This window comes from Oreochromis aureus, linkage group 14, assembly GCF_013358895.1.
Source record: "Oreochromis aureus strain Israel breed Guangdong linkage group 14, ZZ_aureus, whole genome shotgun sequence".
Taxonomy (NCBI): Eukaryota; Metazoa; Chordata; class Actinopteri; order Cichliformes; family Cichlidae; genus Oreochromis; species Oreochromis aureus.
Genome location: NC_052955.1, coordinates 19,892,046 through 19,910,798, shown reverse-complemented (window position 1 = coordinate 19,910,798; position 18,753 = coordinate 19,892,046).

Here is an 18,753-nt window from a genome sequence, read left to right as displayed (position 1 = left end):
GAACTGGTGTATACCTTTGCAGCTCAGTCATGTGGAAAAATATGAAAACTTCCACTGAAGCATTTTTTCCCCCTTGGGCGCCTATGAATAATTGCAGTCACAAAGTGGCTTAATCGTGTAATTGTATTCTTGTCTTGCGGCAGACAACTAAAATCCTATTATTATATGCTGTAGCTCCTTTGTACGGTTATGAATTAGAAACTGATGAGGGAGTTGGGATGCACTTTGCATTGAAATAACATTGTAATCTATTTAAGGCTTTAATTACAAAGTGATATGGTGATTTTTTTTTAAAGTCTTTTTCTTTTGAGTGAGCAAATGCCCTGTGCACGTGGGTGCAGAGCAACAGTTTTGTCTTCTTAATCAATTTATGTTTTTCATTTCATTAAAATTCAGATTTCTTCATTTATCACACCCTTATGCACACGAATGCGTTACCATCACTCCTAGATAAACAGTTTAACTACAATGTGCACATTATCCACCAGGTTCCCTTGGTGGATCCGCTGTTGAGGCTTGCCAGCTGTGTCCTCCAGGTCAATACTGTCACCAGCAAGGAATGGCTGAGCCAAGTGGCCCCTGTGCAGAAGGCTACTACTGTCCTGAGGGACAGATCTCTGAAAGACCACAGCAACATGCCTGCTCAGTTGGTCATTACTGTGAGAAGGTCAGCCGTGTAGTGTCAGGCTTCAAGCTACTGTCAGTCATCAATGAATATTGCATGTGATGTCTTTACATAACTCTCCCTCCTCAGCTCTGTTATTTTTTCATGACAAGTGCATTACTATAGCAGGTTGGTGTTTCATCCGAGTCCCTGTGCTGTGACTCTGTCCACTGATATTGTTGCACTATTATTACAACTGATGATACATGTTGTTCTCCACATATAACATCTAATAAAATGACTCTAATGGTTTCCTCAGGGTAGCGCCAGACAGACAGCCTGCCTTCCTGGCACCTACCAGTTCAGACAAGGTCAAGCCGGCTGCGAGACGTGTCCTGCTGGTTTCTATTGTAAAGAGCAAGGTAAAGCTGATGGAACGACAAAGCATTTAGCTGCTGGAGCCCAGATGTAACCTTTTAACTGGGGCGACTTTTCTAAGAAATCATTGCAAATGTTCCTATTTGAAATCTGCTTGTCAGGAACAACTCTTCCACTTCCATGTGAGAGAGGGTTTTATTGCCCCAGTGGATCAGCATATCAACATCCCTGTCCATCTGGAACCTATGGAAACATATCGGGACTGGTTGAGGAATGGCAGTGTTTACTGTGCGATCCCGGGATGTACTGCAGAGGAACAGGTACATTTCTCTGGCCACATTTGTTCCCTGTTTTGTTCAACAGATCTTTCTTGCAGACAACTGCTGTTTAAATTTATTGATGTATTGCTGGAAAAAAATATGTTCTTCTACTCTATTAATTGTACTTGCTTGAAGGGAGGACTACCCCCACTGGGCAATGTGCTGCAGGGTTTGTTTGTGCCGAGGGAGCCAGTGAACCTTCACCGTTAGACAATGTGACAGGATTCCCTTGCCCACCTGGGTTCTTTTGCCCTGCAGGGACATCTATACCACAACCATGCCCAAAAGGAACATTCAGGTGGACATCTTTCAGTACCTCCATTAAAATCGAATGATCTGAAAATGTAAAACAACACAAATAGTCCAATATTGGTGGCTAAATAGTGCCCATTGTGTGCCTGTTAGTATTATTTGAACTATTTGACATGTAATCAAATCCATTTACAGTCAAGATGACCCATGTCCAATTCAAATTCCACCTCTGCTTTCAGTGAGCAGATCGGCATTGTCGATCATTCTTTGTGTCGAGGCTGCACACCTGGCTTTTACTGTTCACAGCCTGGCCTTTCTGAAGTGTCTGGACCCTGCTCGCCAGGTAAAAAGTGATGCTCGTTATTATGAAATGTCAAATGATTCATTATCCTGCTTGACTTGAACAAATTTAAATGTTTCTACTGCTAGGTTTTTACTGCTTAGAGGGATCCCAGTCTGCTACCCCAATGTCAAGTGTATCGGGAGGTGTTTGTCCAGCAGGCCACTACTGTGCAGAGGGCAACAGTGCCCCCTCACCTTGCCCAGCTGGTTTTTACCAAAATAAGACTGGAGGAAAAAGCAAACATGACTGCAAACCATGCCCTCTTGGTAATCAAAATGTTAATACACAAAACTGACATTTCTGACGATATCCTCACTGTCTGAATGTCTTTGCCAGGCTGGTTTCAGGATTTGCCAGGGCAGAACGAGTGTAATCCCTGTCCCCCTGGGTTTCACTGTCAGCCTCTGAATCCCAGCCCCACCAGAGGGAGCTCTGCCGGAGTCTCCAGCCCTCTGCCCTGCCCAGCTGGTTATTTCTGTCCAAAGGAGGAGAGTCCACACAATCAGCCACTCCCGTGCCCCAAAGGCAGCTACAGCCCCTTGCAGGGTCTCACTAGTGCAGGTAAAATACCAGAACTTTTATAGGAAATAGAGACAAGTGCAGTTATGTTGCATTCATGGCTAGTTGTTGTATTTATTTAATATAGGTTGAAGTCTAAATATGGCAATAAATGCTTGATTCAGACACATGATTTATGGTAATTTAATCAACTATTATTCAGACTCGAGGTTCCTTTGATACTTTGCATATCTGGAAATGCATTTTTAAAGAAATGAAAGGAATTATCATATAATAGATACAAAAATATACAGAAACAAATAGGATATTCTAGATATCACAAAATGTTCCAAATATAAGTTTTAGCTTATTTATCATATGAAAAATACAAAAACAGGTCTGAGTTGTGTTGATGCACAATAGTATTGCTGTTCTGTCCTTTCATAGTTTAAAAACAAAATCAGAGACTACATTGAGTCTTATAATGTTTACATGCATTTTTTTTTTTACCTCTATCTATCTGCTATGTTATTATAGTGCCCTCTAATATAGTTCACTTCAGACATTGATACCTTTAGCCACATGCAGCGCCCTCGGAGCTGTGTTGATTGATCTTGAGCTTGTTTTGCTGTTAGAAGTGAAGTGAAATCTGTCATTGTCTGTGTTTGCAGGTCAGTGCTTAGTATGCCCGGCAGGGCAGTTCTGTGGCTCTGAAGGTCTGGTTGAGCCTTCAGGATCGTGTGCTGCTGGGTTTCTTTGTCTGACGGGTGCCAAAGTGCCAAATCCCACTGACAACAGAACTGGATCTCTCTGTCCACCTGGGATTTTCTGCCAGCAAGGTCTCAGAGCAGGTAGATTTATTGGATAATAGAATTAGATACAGTGAGTGTGTTTTGACTAAGTTAGTTGGTAACTCTTGTCCTTGATGTAAATGTGTAAGAAAATTGTGTGTTTCTGTTCTGTGTCCTGTATCCTGTTTGTTTGTATATGTGTTTTTCTTGCTGCTGTTACAACCAAATTTCCCCTTGTGGGACAATTAAAGATGATTCTATTCTATAATAATAGAATAGCTAAAATAGCTACTTTGATGAGCAAAAGACCAAAAGGATCTTTTTAATATACAGTAATGACACTTTACATGTTCCTATAGTGGAACCACACCCCCAGTGGCACTGTACTTAAACTGAGACAACAGCACATATTCACATGTTACTGGGACTATTCACTTCAACTGTGGATCACAACCTTTTTCCTTTGCTGTACCTCTAGTGGTCTGTTATTCTATTGTAGCACATCTCAGGCTATAGTAAAAATCCCAGAATGGCACTGTCAGGGCGCCGGTTTAGCTAACTGGGATGAGCAGGTGACCATATGCTGCATGTCTTCCCCTTTCTCTCTCCCTCTGCTTTCCTGTCACTCTTCACTGTACCCTTTCAAATAAAGCTGTAAAAAGGCCCCCCCAAAATGTCAGCTGTAATAATTTAACTTTTATGTGCATAAATCTTTGAACAACACATTGTAAGTTGTAAATTTCTGTATACAAGTTTGTTTTTCTTTTTATCTCTTGTGCTCTAGGTGATTGCTGGGCGGGCTTTTATTGTGACTGGGGCTCCAGCAAAGCAGATCAGGCTGTGTGTCCAGCTGGTTTCTTCTGCCCCAGTGGAACACCAGCACCAGTGCCTTGTCCTGCAGGAACATTTAGCTCTAAAACAGGCAACACGCATCAATACAACTGCACCATCTGTACCCCTGGATACTACTGTCAAGGTGGGAAACATGGATTTACCTGCAGAGATCAGCAGTAATCCAGAGAGGAATCCATTACTATACTTTGCTACCAAAAGGCTTGTAAATACCAAAATATTTACAAGCCTTTATTTTAAATGGAACAAATTCACTTGTGTTCACTGGTGATTTTTTAAAGTCCTTCTTGGATGATTATAATAATTAGAGCAAGCTTTATAATTATGAGGAGCTTATCCGAAGTCTCTTTGTCTCAGCCAAACTGACTGACACATTGTTTCACAGTATGACAAAATTGTTTTAATTATTCATGTCTTAAGACATTTAAAACTACACAACACGGACTTTCCAAAGTTGCTAAATTTGTTTGTTAATTGTATCTCATTAGATGGACTGTGCCCGAGAGAAGTGAAGAAGAGAAGAGACAGGGTCGAGTGGGTGGAAATGCATGTCAGGGGGATTTGTGACAGAGGCAAGAGTAAAAGGGAAGATTTACAAGATGGTAGTGAAACCTGCCATGATGTATGATTTGGAGATGGTGGCACTGACAAAAAGTCAGGAGGCAGAGGTGGCAGAGCTGGAGATGCTAAGATTTTTACTGGGAGGAAGGACAGGAGTAGAAATGAGCACATCAGAGAGTCAGCTCAGGTTCAGTTTGGAGATAAGGTTAGAGAGGCAAGGCTGAGATGGTTTGGGCATGTGCAGAGGAGGAATAGAGGGAAAATGTTAGTAGCAAAATGAAGAAGAAGAAGAAAATATAATGTGTGTACTTATTCTTTTTCTTAATGTGGCTCAGGTGAAGCTACTGTCCAGCCTGCGCTGTGTCCTATTGGTCACTACTGCCCTGCAGGTCTGACTCTAGGACAGGAGTTCCCTTGCCCACCTGGCACTGTGCAGAACCACCTCGGAGCGTCCAGTCCCGAAGCCTGTCTCTCCTGCCCTGCTGGTACATAAAAAATATTCTGCTTCATCATAACCACTGTATGACCGCTTATTTTATTTCTAATTATTGTTATGATGACTTTATTTTATTTATGTTGCCTGCAGGAATGTTTTGCTCTCAGTCTGGGCAATCTCAGCCCACAGGTCTCTGTGAAGCAGGATACTACTGTCCTGCTGGATCAACCAGTCCAAACTCTACTGAGTATCAGGTGATGTTAGTCCTGTCAGTAAAATATACCTAATGATTTTAGGGGACCTTCAACCTTTAACTTAGTATTACAGTCTTATTAGTAAAGAAAAAACTCTTTTTTGGCACGTCATAAATGGTCTTCTAATGGTACCATCCAGTGTGATAGACACTATAAGAAAAAGGGCCACATTTCCAGGATACCCTCTGCAGTGAAATACATTCTTCTATTCCAACCCTGTAAAGCCTAAACCACAATAAATTGTCATAAAATAGATTTTTTGGGGAAACTGGAGTGTTTTTTAATCTAGTGACACATTAAATAATGCAACAATGTGCAATTTATTCCTCACAGTAGGACGGCATGTGTCTGATTGTATACATCAGGCTTTTCCAGGAAAAACAAAAATCACACAGATGATATACAGGTGTAAAAAAGTCATGTATCACATATGATACACTTGGTGTTACAGAGCAAATGATGCCATAAAAATATATATATTTTTTATTTTTTTTTATTTAGATAATTAAAACTTTTTCTTACTTTTTTCAGGGAAATTCGTCTGGAAGTCATCTTTGTCCGCCTGGCCTGTACTGCCCTGCTGGCACTGGCTATCCACTCCCCTGCCCTGTTGGTTCTTTCTCCATCGCTCAAGGACTAAAGGGAGTTGATGAATGCACACCCTGCCCCCCTGGACTGTTTTGTGACAGTCCTGCAATAGCAGAGCTTTCACAAGCGCTCCCGTGTCAGGCTGGGTAAACACCACTATTACTCTTTTACTTTTCAATTTCAAATCCGCTCTTTCTCAGAGTAGATAGTGACTTTTTTTAAAGGCCTTTTAATGTCTTTAAATCACTTCAGTGTCTGCCAATGGTTCAGTTTCTTTCTCTTCTGGTATTAGACTGTAAATAAGAAGACTGGAACATTTAGGCATATTGTGGAGGAAAATTAAAACACAGAACAATTCAGATACGTTTTTCTTGGCTGCTGCTAGCTATTAAGGACTTCTGTTCTTTCATTCAGTTTAACCTGAGTGAATTAATAAAGCCAGACTTTATGTGCCATGAGCTGCACTCTGCCGTACTGCAAAACAAGAAACACACACACACACACACACACAAAACATAATTTGAAATTGTGGCTGAAAATGATTTCCCCTCACTGACAGATTGTCCAGATTTGCTAGTGGCAGCTTGTGCCAAAATCTATACGCAGTTTGTTTTCCTCTGTTTGTGCCTACAGGTACGTGTGCTTGGGCGGCAGCTCGAGTCCCACTCCATCCGATGGTTCCCATGGCTACCTCTGTCCTGCTGGCCACAGCTGTCCTGTTGGCTCAGCACATGAGGAGCCCTGTGAGCCTGGCACTTACAGTCCTGCCCCGGGAGCAGCCCGTTGCTTATTATGCCCCGAAGGAACCGTGTGTCCATCGTCAGCCACTAAAGAGCCCTCCGCCTGCCCCTCTGGTGAGGATGGTAAAAATAAATGTTGAGCCAGTCACAAATTAAATATTTTTAAACTTTTAGGTATAGCAACAGTATTGTCCAAATTTGTATTTCTGCAGTAACATAAAATAACTGCTTTCTCTTTAGGTCATTTCTGTCCTGCTGGGACAGCCCTGCCTCAGCCCTGCCCTTCAGGTACTTTCAGCAATCAGACAGGTGCCCACACACTCTCTGCCTGCACACCCTGCCCCTCTGGACTGTACTGTGGCTCATATGGAGCCTCCATACCACAAGGTGAACAGAGATTAAAAATTTGATTTAACAAAACTTTGGCTTTTTAGCAAAATACCGACATCTGTATCCTCACATGGCATCAAACTGGTAGTGTCACCAATTTTTTGTTTTTTTTCCGTCCAGGTTTATGTTTGCAGGGTTATTTCTGCCATGGTGGAGCTATGGAACCAGCCCCTCACAGCTCTGAAAACTTCCCCAGGAATGGCCCTTGCCCTGTGGGCCACTACTGTCCAGCAGGGTGCCTCTCTCCAATTCCATGCCCTCTTGGCAGCATTCGCAACTCCACTGGTACTTCACTAATGTTTGCACTCGTCATGAAAAGGCATTTCCATGCTGCTGGATTTGAATTTAAAAGAGATCAACTTCAGATCTCATGCTGTCTGCTTCCCATTATCTCCATCACAGTATTCTCTGACTGTTATCTATTGTGACCCCATCATAGGAGGTGTGTCCATGGAGAGTTGCTCTGCGTGTCCTGCTGGCCACTACTGCTCTACAGACGGTCTGGCTAGCCCCACTGGTCCTTGTGCTGCTGGTTTCTACTGCCCTTTTGACTTCTCTTCAACTACCCCATATGCATTCCTCTGTCCCAAGGTAAGGTTGAACATATAGACTTCTCTCCAACTGAATTACTTCCCCATGTCTTCTCTATTATTTTCCAGACATATCTGTAATAGATGGTTGTGCCACGTTGTTTAATATCAATTTTCTGCTAAATTGGATGCCACATCTCTGATGTTTCTTCATCTTTTTCATTCCAACTAAGGGCCACTACTGTATGCAAGGTTCTGCCATGGCCTTGCCTTGTCCCACAGGAGAGTACCAGCCTAACCAGGGATCAGACAGCTGCATTCCCTGCAGACCTGGATTCTACTGTGAGGAGGCCATAGTGGGAGATCCACTACCCTGCCCACCACATTCATTCTGCCCTGCAGGTATGCTGAAAGGACGCTCTTGACAATAAAAGATTTAAACTTTTATTTATAGCTCACTGACATATTCATTGACATGAGACCAATATTAGTCTCATGTCTTTTTTTTGACAAGAACGTTAATCCACTTGGTTTATTTCAAAATCAAGATGAGATGACCAATAAAGGCTTTTGTTTTATCCCACCAAAACCTTTTTTCTTTTTGTTTTTCTTCTAGGAACAATGGTACCTCAGCCCTGTCCTAATGGGACATACACTCTTTCAGATCTGGGAGGTTTACAGGAAGAGAGAGAGTGTTCACCCTGCCCTCCAGGAAAGTTCTGCAGGTACACAGTCCCATGCATGTTTTGCACTGTCAAATATTCAGAAACAGTGATATGACTTAGACAAACATACAGTTAGGCCTATGCACACCTTGTGTATACAGACATATTTATTTATTAAATTTATTTAAGCTTTATTTACCAGTAAGTCTCTTGAGATTAAAATCTCATTTTAAGGGAGACCACGCCAAGAAGGCACACCAATGCAAAATTAAATATTTACAAATTAAAAATATATATTGATAAATAAATAAAGCAAGTCAGAGTCAACAACGAACATAACAGCATACACACACCATCAAACCAGATACCCTAAACCCCAGTTCCAAAAACAAAAAGCAAAATCTGGATGGTAGAATATGTTGCTCTAAAACTTGTATATGCCTTTCAGCACCTTTCCACTTTGCCCCAGTTCAGCTTCTAAGTGAGATTTGGCCCAGAGAACTGAGTCTGACTAAGAGAATATAATGCCTTGGATAGATCAGCAAACAAAGCAGAACAATGCATTAACAACATAATTTGTAACCCACATATTTTATGGTACTACGACCTGATCTGAAGCCATCAAAGAGTTTATTTCAAATACTAGAGTTTTAAAAAGAGTGGAAAGTTTAGCTATAATTATTTAAAATGAAACTTTTTAGAAGGGGAGAACATAGGCTGCTTTACAGATTTTAGGGCGATATTAGTCTGTAGACTAAATCACCCTAAAATCTGGAGAAATAATAATATGAGGAACAGGCTCAGCAGTTGAGTCAGCTGTTAGCTTTAGATGACGGGGATTCAGATTGGCAGGTTCAGATGACTTTTTTGGATGAATGGATTTCAAACCTTTTGAAGAAATTGATCTAAAGACAAATGGGTTCTTTTGATATGGAGGTAATAGATGAAAAAGACATGGAATTCAAATTAGAACTCTGAGACCACATTTTCATTAAAAACAGAACTAGCTGATAGAAAATGTTCATTAAGATACCCAGCAATATCAGCTTTACTGATAATTTCAACTGAGTTAATTAAAACGTGGAGCATGACAGCAACTTTATCTCTTTCCATAATTCAGAAAGGTTATTACGGTTTTAAATGGAGCTTATGTAGTACTGTGATTTGGATTTTCAGATCCGAGTTGTACATTTCTATCTTAAAACTCTGTAGGTTAGCCTTGTTCATCGATCGTCTCTCCTAGAAATCCTATATTGCTTTATAATAGCGTCCATTATTGCATATTGTAATTATGTCAAAAATGTTGGCATGCAGACTAAGCATCATGCATTATATTAACTAGAGATGGCACGATACCACTTTTTTATGTCCGATACCGATATCATAAATTTGGATATCTGCCGATACCGATATGAATCCGATATAGTGTTTTTTAATCAATAAAACTGTTTTTTAATATCTTGCTGCATTTTGTATAAGTTCATCCTCAAGTTTAAATAAACAACAACACTAAAGCTATTCTGTTATACCTGTATGTAAAAAAAATACACTGCAGCCAAAATATTTCATAGTTCAGCAACACTGATCAATCTAATAAACTTAAACCTACTCCATCCTCCCTATTCTGGTATTTTAAAAAGTACTTAGCAGAAATATTAAGCAACCTAACTAATAGGATTGCAAACTCCCAGCAAAAATAAATAGGGAACCACCCCCCACCCTCCACCTCATGATGCTTAATCGACGTAATCAACTTTAATTTGATGCAGGGTGAAAAAAAATGCACAGAATTAAATTATTTTTCAAGAATAATTAAATAGATTCAACATCTTTCTTCTACAGAATTGCAGACTGCACAGATGGTACCTTCCCAAAGGAAAAAGTACTATAGCTTACTAGGGTATATTAGACTTAACAGTTACTATATACAGTAATGGACTTCTATATATTTCACATCAGATTAAAACTTTGGGTGTAAGATTCAGATAATTATTTATTAAAAACGAGACATTTTAAATGAGAATAAGAAAGAAAAGTATGTCTTTGTACCCCCTTTTCCCTGTTCATGCCCTATCGGCCCCCCTGGCTAAACTTTGCTAGATCCGCCCCTGCACAGTTACCAGCCGTCAGCAACGTAGAAAAGGATCCTGGTGCAGAAAGTAATATTCAATAAATTCTAACAGCAGCTTATCAAGCTTAAACGTGCTGCTGTTGTTCAGCCGCTGGTTTCCTCTTTCTGGTGCAAAGTGGGCCAAAAACAAAGAAGAGAGACGGACTCACGGCAGAAAAGCCGATCAGCTGATCATTAAGCAGTTTCATGAAGTAGCGCAGGAGAGGGAGGGAGAGAGAGAGGCAGTCACTCCATATATCGGTTGTTAAGCTTAACGCAGGAATGCTTTACAAATATTCAGAGATTAACTTACACACTTCCTTTACTTCTCTCTGGGATAACTTCTTCGGAGATGAAATGCTGGTTTGGTAGCCGGGGTACAAATACACACAGCCGCTCAATCACATGACACACTGCTCCGACATGCTACGGTTATGAGCCGAGTTACGCGGTGTAGCAAGTTTTGTGAGATTTTTTTTTTTTTATATTTAATGGATCGGATTACATTTTTAATTTCTCACCGATATCCGATCCAGTAATTTAGGTCAGTATCGGACCGATACCGATACGTAATATCGGATCGGTCCATCTCTAATATTAACTCTATATCACCAATGCATAGCTCATATAAAATTGTTGGTTCTTAAGATTGTTCAAAAAATAACACCTAGTAACATAAATTTACAGATTTAATTTTAATAATTTATAAATTTTTCCTAAATAGTTGTTTTAGACATTTTTAATTACTTCCAACTAATTAAGATTTTGTAAAGCATCAAAAATGAGGAGACTGCTTCTTTTACAGCTGATTGTGCTTTTAACATTTAGCATACATTGTATCTCCACTGCCCTTCCTGCCATGATCAACTCTTTGAACACTGTAATCATCAGTTACAATGCTCAAAGACAAACACTCACTGTTATCACATCAGAATGCACAAGTATGTCATGATCAGTAGCCACGGTTCACTGCCAAAACCAAATGACTGCCTTCATATGCATGATCATAATCAACTCAGAGTAAACATTAAACTAGAAGAGATGATGTTATTATCTTTGTATTTGTTTAATGGAGCATTTCACATTTCAGAGTCTTCTAAATTAATTATGTGTGCATAGGCATATGTTTCTTTCTGCATGGAGTGAACCTTGTGGTTTTATGTATTGACTAACTAACTGTATGTTTCTTTAGGGGTGGTAAGATCCAAGGTGTTTGTGCTGCAGGGTATATCTGTGTTTCTGGAAGCACAGATTTCACCCCCCAGGGACCAGTGTTTAACTTAACCCAGTGCCAGTGGGGTGTGCAGTGTGCTGGACCGTGTCCACCAGGTGCAATATATGTTATATATATCTATATCTATATCTATATATATATGTGTATATATATCTATATCTATATCTATATATAGATATATGTATGTAGAGAGAGAGAGATAATTTTAAAAACTAACAATGTAGAAGAAACTACCAACAAATCAATGTTAATGCTTTTATTCTCAGATTATTTGGCTCAGATCTCTCCAGGTGTAGTTTAGCTAAATAAATTGTTAAATACCAAATGTTTCCTTTATTCTAGGTTTCTATTGCCCTGAAGGCACAAAACAGGCTCAGCTGTGTCCTGCAAATACCATCAGAAGCTCCCCAGGAGGTGCCAGCCTACAGGATTGCTTACCTTGCCCACCCCAGTATTGGTGCAAATCTGGTATGAACTGAGTGAAGTTTTGTAGCCATTTTAATCAAGTATTAAGGGTAAAAATACTCAATTTTAATCACGATACTAAAATTTTCTGATCTGATGAAAGGGAATAGGAGAGGCTGATCTCTTCGTAGCATAAAAATTGTTCGAGTATATACCAAGTATCAGAAACCTGTTTTCCTCCTAAACGACTTTTTGTTATGTTTGCTTGCAGGAGACCCAGTTGCTCATCTGTGTCCTGCTGGTCATTACTGTGACGGTCTGCCTGGTGGCGACTTTGGTGGAGGGACTGGTGCCAGGCCATGCCCTCTCTACACTTATCGAGCTTCTCTTGGAGCACACAGCAAGGGTGACTGCCTGCCATGCCCACCTGGTTCACACTGTAACAGCACAGGTCTGATACACAGGCCATATCCTCATGTTTTAAAAGATAAACTCAGATTTAATCTATAAATGTAACTGATCCCTTTTGCTACCTTGTAGAAGCTACATATCTTCCATTCTGTTATTCAGTTCTGATTATACCCTGTGCCTACAGTATGGTGCACTGTAATACATTTTAAAATACATCTGTAATCATTTTTCTCTGTTTGGTTTAAATGCACATTTGCAAGGGCAATTCAAAGCCAACTCCTTTCAAGACTGTATTAATGTCAGTATACAGTGTATGGAGTGCATTATCATAGTTGTGCCTAAACTATGAATGAAGGAAATGTGATGTGAGGGAAGGCATTTAATTTTTAACTCTTCACCTAAGGCCACAGGCAAGATGGAGCACTGAATTTTCAAATAGGAAAACAAAACTTTTTTCTGGTCCTCTCACAAAAGTTTATGGTTGGAACTAAATCATATTGTTGCTTTATCTTGTGGATAATGTGTAGCAGATTTCTTTTGCTGCCTCTATGTGGGAATTAATGAAGGCTTATTAAAACAATGGACAGTAAAGAACTACCCTTCTGTTATAGTAATTTTAGTGAGCTTTGTGATTCATATGTTATAGTGATAAGTTGGTTTTAGAAAATGGTCATTTTTGTAGGGCTGACAGACTACTCCAAATATCCCTGCCCACCTGGCTTCTGGTGCAGTGGGACTGGGCCTCCCATCCTCTGCCCTGCAGGCACCATGAGGCAGCTTCCAGGAGCTGCTGCACCCAGCCAGTGTGAACTCTGTGCAGGGGGAACTTTCTGCCCACACCCCCAGGATACAGGAAAACCCAACGTGGAAGGGATACCCTGCCGGGCTTCCTATCAGTGTCCTGTTGGTGGGTTTGTCGGAATAGTTTTGTGTGAAAGCTCATTTTAGCCTCTGGATGCGATGTCTGAACCTTTTTGAAATTCCTTCCTTTCCAAACATAGCAGTGAGTGTTGTAACAAGTGTTTGATCATAATCTAGGTGCGGTTTCAGAGAGGCCATGCAGAGCTGGATCGTACTGTGGACCCCAAACTGCTGAGCCTGAAGCCTGTCCAGAGGGTTATTTTTGCCCTGAAGGATCTCATTCCTACAACAGCCCCAAACAACTGTGAGTACACGACAGCTCTAACAAGCTAAATCTGGCACAGAGGCAAGTGTCCACTCTGTGTGATATAAAATATGAGAGGCTTTAACTGTTGAAATGATGAAAGCTTGATAGGTTTTGACTGATTCTACTTCATGTGGTTTAAAGCTTTATAAATAACCCTGTTACCATGCTCCACAGCTGTCCATTTCCATACTACTGCCCAGCCAACAGCTCTTCCATGAAGTCCTGCGATGGCGGCTCTATGCCTGCCAACACTAGTGGGCTCAGAGGGTCCAAAAACAGCTGCTGTATTGTGTGTGAGGGGGGCACCTATCGTCCATCTCTAGCCTCCATTCTGCAATGCCTTCCTTGTCCACCAGGATACTTCTGCCCCCCAGGTACTTTATATACGTTTTGGCAGGAATTTTTCATCCTCTCAAATGATCTCAATTGTACAGTATTTCTCATTTCATACACATTTAATGCAACAGGTGCAGACAACTACAAGAAAAACCCTTGCCCTCTTGGCTATGTCTGCCCTTTGGGATCCACCCAGCCGATATCCTGCCCACCTGGCTCATTCGGCAACCTAACTCGTGCTGAGAAAATGGATGACTGTCGCCTATGTCCAGAAAACACCTTCAACCACCTGCCTGCCCAGAAGGCCTGCTTCCCCTGTGGTAGCTCCTCCACCTCACAAGCTGGTTAGAGCAGGAAATAACAGACTGATTTAAGAAGTTTTTATATTAAACTTTGTTGCTAGGAGTTGGAAATCAGCACCATGAACTGCCATGCCGTGTGTCGCTTGCTTTCTCAGGTTCTTTTTCTTGTACCTGCATTGGCAAGAACCGTGCTTTCCAGTATTCCGATGGTTCATGTTTGTGCAGAACTGGCTTTATCTTCTACAACGAGCTGGATTTTAAAATATCTACTGCCGATAGTGAATTGGACTGCCAGCCTGAGGTCAGTTAAAACCATTAAGGTATTTGGTTTAATCTATGCATTTTTTCCTCAATATTGCGTGTATTGACTCAAAACCATACACTTCACTTTGACAGTGTGAAATTTTCTAATTTTCTTTTTGTTCCTGCGCAACTCTGTAGGTTCACCTGCAAACCGCCATTCAGCTGTCTAACGTTGAAAAGAGCTTTTCATGAATCACAAGAAAAGCTTTCCTCTTTGTAACAAAAAAAAAAATGCAGTCAAGATTTGAAGCCATAATTTAACTTTGACTGACTCCCTTTGCAATACATTTTGCCTTTCCACATTCTTTTTGTCATATGGAAGTATGGAGAAGACTATACTGTGGTGTAAATGAAGGTTCAATCACACATGATGCAACATATTGCAAAAACCTTGTATGCCCTTTCGGAAGTCTGAGTTTTTGTTTGTTTCAGGTGAACAGACGATGTTTCGCAGGAGAGGTGCGCTTGGCAGCATCCAGAGAGTGTGTGTCACCGTCCCTCCACTCCTGCAATATCACCTGTGGACCACATGGAGGAACTCTGGATGCGGAGATGGGCATGTGAGTCACACTTATCACCTTTTTCCTTTACAAAATCATGTAAGTCGACACCGATTTACTGTTGCTCTGTAACAACTACTAAAGCTACATCTAATAAAAAAGTGAATTAGGATTCTAGCCGGTATACAGCCTGATATGTTGCCTTTCTGTCTCTTGCCTTATCTGCACCCCAGCTGCCAGTGTGAGCGATATGTGTCTGCTGAGGAGCTTTGCAATACATCGTGCCTTTCCAAACTGCCTCAGCTCTCTGCTCAGCTTTCACCAGATGGACACCTGCTGCTCAGCATCAAAGAAAGCCATAGCATGGTCTGGGCAAAGGTGATGGAAGGTTAACATGGGCCACTGACAACTGTTGATCAGCTACACCTTGCAAGGATATCCAGCAATCCAATTCAATTATTTCTCTTATAATTGGTGATCAGTTACTCTAAATGTGTGCAGGAATTAGAGGAGGGATATTTGAAAAACAAGTACAAATACAACATTAGAACTGTACTGACGCAGCCAAGAGACTCCTCACACTGTACGGTTTAGCTACATCAATTAGTACGCAGAAAGCTTGGCACAGCATTTAACAAGGTTTCGGCCAGCCCGAGTCTCAGCAGGATGTGAAAAAATGTTGCAACTGCAGATTTTGTGATATCATTGCATATGATGAAGCGACAGTTATAAATAATGAAGTCTGCTCACCATCAAAGAAAAAATATTTCGTTATTCCAAGTTATTCCAGCAAGAGGCTATTTCATTTTCTGTGAGTTTCATCATATATACAGTGCTGTGCAAAAGTCTTGAGCCACCCCTCGTTTCTTTATATTTTGCTTCCAAGGAGCCAGATTTGTAATTTTTTAAAGTTGGCTTGAGTTCCCCAGGTTTTCTGTTTTTCCAGGGTTTTATTTTAACACTGCCTTTTTATTTGTATCTTTAGGCACTTTGTTATTCACAGCCTGTCACAAAAACACATATTGTTTTCCTATTTCTTTGGTTGAAACTATGAAAGATCCCAACGATAACAGTTGAACAGGCATAAAACAGTAATTTTTGCACCCATGTGCCAATTCCCAAGGAGTTATTAGCTGAAAACTTGACATATGTCAGCTGGGTGTGCAGTGTGTCCTTAAACATTGAAGAAACTGAACAAGTGGAGGACGAGCAAAGACGGGCTAGACCTAACAAACTGTAGCATATGAGCAGTATCTTCAAGTCATTTCCTTTAGAAATAGGAAAAAAAATCCAACAAAGTCCTGACACAGGACCCGAGAAATGCATGTGGCACTTCAGTTGATGCATGTGCTGTTCACTGAAGTCTCATCAGACATGGTCTCAGCAGAAGGGTGTCTGTCAAGAAACCATTCTCAAAGAAGGGAAAAGGCACATGCCAAACTGCACAAGAACTGGAACTGTCGTCAAATTTTTGTCAAAATGTATAAAGCAGGTCCCAAAGGGAGCGTCTATAGACATCTGTAAAATATGCTGGAAGCTGTGTCATGGTTTGGGACTGCATTACAGCCTGTGGTCTTGGAATCTTGTCAAAATTGATGGAACCATGCAGAAAAGTACTGTCACATTTTGATCCACCATGCAGTACCACCTGGAAAGTGTCTGATTGGCAGCGGCTTCACTTTTCAGCATGACAATGATCCCAAACACACTGCCAATGCAGTAAAAGCATGACCAGTAAAGTGGATAGAAAAACACACAATGGCACTGTATCGTTCCTTCCCAGAGCTTGGACCTCAACATTACTGATGCAGTGTGGGACAATTTTGACAGAGAAAAGAACTAAAGGCATTCAAAGAAACGCTTTGAATGTCCTTCAAGAATCCTGGAGAACAACTTTTAATAAGAGGAAATCTTGTCGAAGAGAGTTCAGGTTCTAAAATAATAAAGGTGGCCATGCCAAATATTAACTTAAGTTCATTAGAATTCTACAAACTGCGTTTTTGTCTTAAATAATGTATATATAAGTTCCATCTACTGTAATGTAGTGTAGTGTAGTGGCAAGTGAAAGGTAGCTGGCTTTGTGGTTGGGTCAGGAAAAGCATAAAACTGTGCCAAATCAAGCAATTTGCAGAGCTACCACACTTGTAACAAGGGTGCAGCCAAAAGCAGCTTTATACTGTATTTCTATTAATGTTTGTACATGTTTCACCCCCAACCAATCGCAGCAGATGGCATTACTGTGAATGTGTATTGGAACACATACTGAACATTACATATAAATACAAACTGACAAATATTAGCAACTGGAAACACAGTATGGCACAATTGTTCCTTACATTATGTTTTCTCTCCAACATAATAGATACAAAATAACAAGCTGTTTTCTAATGTTCTAGTCTGTGTTATTTCCTTTTATTTTCAGAGAATAACAAATATTTTAGGACCAGATATCCATTCAAAGAATATTGGGAAAACACACTTGGTCCAGTTTGACTCTGAAGGAGTGTTTGGTTGGATTCCCACACAAAAAGATGTCATCAATCAGTTTCTGTCAGGTGATTAGAGCTGACATGTTGATTGATATATTTTCTTTTGCCATGCAGTCCATTTGTTTTCTGTATCTACCACCAATTAACTGGAAACATTTTGGCTTTAATTGGTTGACAAAACTGTGCAATCTGTGACACAGTGTTATCTCTTTACAGAGCCAATAGAAGTCCTAAAAACAAGACCCAGAAATAGAAGAGACACAGAGGATCTGGCTGTCTTACCTCGAATCCCCAACCCTATTGCCTGTCTTTCCTCTGGTGACATGCTCATTTTTCATCTCACCATCAACCACACAGGTACAGCTTTTTTTTTTTTTACTTTTACCATGATTTTATCACAGTGTGTGATTTTTTTTCTTTTTTTTTAAAACCACTGTCCTCTTACTTCTAACTTTGAAATCTCTAAGACCGCCATCTCAGCCACTTTCCAGTTTATCAAAAAGACCACCTGTTTAACAGCAACCCCAGCTGGGACTTTGGTGCCTTTAGGCATCTGCAGATACTCATGAAGCAGACAAACTTTAACTCCTCAAGGTAATATATCCTCATATAACTGTGGCCACACAGTATTGTCATCTTATGTTCTAATTTGTATTCCTCTTTGTCATCTTTCCATTGTCAGGTTTGCCCATGTTTTTTCAGAAACGGGGAAGTACGTGTTTGTTGACAGTGTTGTCCCAGAGTGGAGTCTGGTAGTGGTAGTCAGTGAGGAGGGGACAAAGTGTGACCCCAGGGCTGCTATGTTTCAACCCATGACCCCAGCACAATTGGTCAAGCACGGGATTGTCAAGAAACACAGACTAAACCTTCTGCCCGACTGGGGAGTGATTGCTGGTGGGTATTTGTATTGCTGACTAAGTGTTTACAGGGGGATTATTGTAATGAATTAGCTTTCACCATGACACAATGCTGACTGTGTGCAGGGATTCTTAGTCTGCTCTTGGTTGTGGTCGTAATTCTGACCACTACAGTACTAGTTTTGCGACCTAGCAAAGCAAAGCTTGTCTCCCAGTGGAGGATAAAGCCAAAGTGGCGCAGCCTCGGGGAGCCTTTCTGTCCAGTGGAGTGTGCATGCAGCAGAGAAAGGTATACTGGTGTGACAGCAGTGCTGACCTTGTGTTTTAAAAATTACATAAAACACTTTTAAACAAGTGAAAATAAACAAAATTCGAGTCTTTGTGTTTCAGCTTAGTGGTCCCAAGCCAAGGTGACTTCCTTGGTAGTAGAGGTGTT